Source organism: Rhamphochromis longiceps, linkage group LG7, assembly GCF_057381845.1.
Source record: "Rhamphochromis longiceps isolate RC_006_pf linkage group LG7, R_longiceps_female_GT1.1, whole genome shotgun sequence".
Taxonomy (NCBI): Eukaryota; Metazoa; Chordata; class Actinopteri; order Cichliformes; family Cichlidae; genus Rhamphochromis; species Rhamphochromis longiceps.
This window is the reverse complement of record NC_140563.1, coordinates 55,214,321-55,218,032: the sequence shown is the minus strand read 5'-3', so window position 1 is coordinate 55,218,032 and position 3,712 is coordinate 55,214,321.

The following is a 3,712-nucleotide window of genomic DNA, read 5'->3' as shown; positions in this document are numbered from 1 at the left end:
AAGCCGCGATAGCAGAGAACATTAAATGCAAAGGCTCCTTTAGCTGTTTACCTGAGGGTATTATAGTTTGTATGTATGGAAATTAACGTGCTAAAAATTGTTGGAACCTGATCCTGATCGCTTTTGAATGTAAACTAATAGGAAAATACTAATGCAACTTTATTCTTCAAAAAAATGCACAAAGATTCATTCCTTGTCCAGCCTATATTGGTTGTTGAACTGAAAGCATGGTTCCGTTATTTTCTTTCACTCGATATTAGTGAATATTAGGGAAATTAGATGTACAATGTACCTTCATTTGACCTGTAATGTTTATGCCATTGCTTCAAAAACTATATTTCAATCCTTCTGTACAATGAACAGCATTCAGCTATCATCCATGAGTATCAATACCAGTTTACTGAAAAGGTGACTATTGAATCCTGAGCCTGCTGGTAAAACACTAAAGATCTTAGATCAAAGCCAGACTCTGCGAGATGAACCCACATATGTAGCATTTCGACACTTGTAGGCCACAATAAGTTAGAGCATCGCTGATTCAAGGTGGTGATAAGAAACAGGTTAAGGTGGGGAAATTTACCGATGAGAAAAACATGGGTAGGCAGGCAGTGAGTTGTTTAGCGGAAATGAATTTCCTGTGGCTGGGATCTTTAAGTGTTCTCTTCTAATTTTAATCATCTCTTTTGATTCAGTAGGTTTCAGGGGCCTGTTTTGTCATCAGCTCTTTCTATGACTTTAAGAATCATTTGACATTTTTAGCTCGTGGCAGTTCAAAGCAGAAGGCAGAAGGCTTTCAGAGACAAAGGTTGTACAGAAAAACAGTAATAACCGTACCTCAGACTTTGCTCTGCAGCTGGTACAGAGTGTAATGTTAAGATAAAGATCACGATACACAACATTAATGACGTTCTTGGGGCCCAACTTAAGTCAGTGAGGTGTGAACAAAACTTCCTGTGTGCATACACTGCTGCACAGAAGGAGGAACATGCAGCAAAATGTACATTTGTGTGTTTGTCCGTCGTCTACGATAACACGCAGAGGTGACTGTACATAGTTAGTGTTGTTTATTTCGATTTTTCGCATTACAACAGCCTGCTTTTGCCTCTCATATAACAGTTAGGCACAAAGTATTGTAGCCGAACACTATAAAATATTGGTTGAACAAATCTTCACCGGGTAAGACTGAACAAGGTATAGGATCCACATCGCAATTTTTAACTGACAAGATATTAGTTGGCAAAGTTTTTTCCACTAAATTTTACTTTTGATTTTTTCTTGTTATAGTTAGCCCGTAACTAAAGATACTATGTTTATCATTTTAAATGATTTAGAATTTAAAATCCATCCAAATCAATGAAATCTATAAATATGCAAATACATTATTATCGAACACAAGATGTTTTCTACTTTGCTAAAAAGTGTGCGATTCTTCTGCGAACGTCTGTATTACTTGAAATAGATAAGGATTTTTACTTAAGTGAAAAAAACTTCTTTTTTTTTACCAAACAATCATTGTCAATTCAACTCAACTCAATATAAAAAACCCTTTTCAGCCTCTTTTCATGTAATACCATCTGTCTGAGAGCACAGGGCTGTAAATGAGCTAGATTCTTTTATTCAGTAAAAGTTATAACCGAATATAAGTAATAATACAAATGTTTTAGCATGAAAATACACTGAGACTAGGTAAAGCAAAAATACACATTTTGCAGAATCCTATACAGTACATATACATTTCCCACCAGGGAGGAAAAGCACAAGAAAGGCTGCACTTTCTCAGACAGCTGCGTCAGGCCCAATTACCCCAAAAACCGCTCCACCATCGAAAGCCTTCTGACTTACTGCTGCATTCACAGAGCTTTACACTGCATTTATAAACCATATTCATTACATTATAATGCAACTAACATTGCTACCTCTATTTATATAACTGTATTTATTATAGTAGCAACCAGCATTCCTACCCCTTACTCAATGTGCAGTACTGCTGATCACATTGCACCTTATACTCCACTGATCACTCACTTGCTCCTTACATTGCACCTGCTCATTATGTGGCATATATTTTTATATATAACTTATACATATCTATCGTTTTTGTGTAGATACTTATGTTACTGCTCTTCTTCTTTTTTTTTATCTTCTTTTCCTATCCTAAAAGAATCTGAATGTAAATCTACATGTGTTTCATTGTTCTTGTAACAGTGACAATAAAGATCTATTCTATTCTATTCTAGTATGTGACTTGATTCTAATTATTGATTCATATATTCATTATTGTTTTTATAACTTAAATGTTGCAGCTGGAAGTGATTTTAATTACTTATACTATTGGGTAACTTTCTCTATAGTAAAATAGAATTATAGCAGATTCACATGTAAAAATCTGCAAAATAAGAAGTATTAGTATGGAAAACAAAGGACAACATTCACATCCAAAATCAAGCTGTAGGGCAGAGAGTAGAAGCAGAAAGCAGTGCAATACAGAAAAACTAAAACAGGAAAAGTATTAAGTTGCACTCTAAAGCAGGTTTCTATTAATGCTGTGATCCAGCTGCACTGTGTGAGATTAACAGCACTCTAGCTCTCTAGCTTTTCCTGTTCTGCCTTTTTGAAGCTTTTTATATTTTTGTGTGAGCTCCAAAGAGGAACAACGATGAGGTTTAACAGTCTGAACCTCCTGGGTTACGCATGCAAACACTCCCTGAACGGACTCCATCCTGTGGCTGGCAAATCAGTCTGTCATAAATGACTCATCAATCATATCCTAACTCTCAAACATCAGCACATTTTTCAGATGCACTACAGAAGCACTATATTAACCTCTTGTGTTAAAAACGCGTGCTAGAGAAGCTTAGAGGGCGTGAAGGTAAGGTAAATGGACTACTCATTCAGTTTTGGTAAAATTCTGATGGCACTGTAGATTATTGGAAAACAGGGCGATCTGAGTCACCACACGTCTCTCACAGAGTATGTGGCAGTTAACGCACAAAGGTTAGCTTGTTTACTCCTATGTCTTTTTATTTTCATTGTTCGTTTGTTTACTTCACCTAGATGTTTGAGCTTAACTGTGAACAGAATGAATGATCGTTTTTACAATAAGATGAAGCAGTTTTTAATTACGAACGTGACATTTCTTGTGACTCAAGCTTCAAACATGCTGTTTTTTTCCTCTTCCTTCATGTTCATGCTCATGTTTCCTTCCTTTAAAAACATGATTAAGATGTTATCTATCTGAGAAATGTCCGCTTTTATATTTCAGATAAGGTGAAATGTGTGAATTTTTAAATTTTATTTATTTTAGTGACGCAATTTGTGCGTCACTAAGTGCCTTTTTGATTTTTGCTTTCTACTTCCCTCTAAACTCGTTTTGGTTAAAAACAGCACCGAAATATGATATAAAAATATTATAATATTTGTGTTTGTAGGCTATAAATGGCAGAAAGCAGTATTTCTATTTTCTTTTAATGGACTGTGTAGGTCTTTTCTTCAAAACTGTTCGTTTACTTCTGACTTCTGATTTAGAATTTTTATTTTAAAAAACATATTTTCCAGTCCTAGCGGATTGATTTGTAATTTTTCAGATCACACACAGTTCTTTGAAAGCATGAATAGAATTTGAATTTACAGCACACAAAGCCATCCCTGCTCTTCTTTTGAGTCACAGTCGCTTCTCTTGCTTTCTGTTGCCTCCTGCACTTCAGAGCGAAGC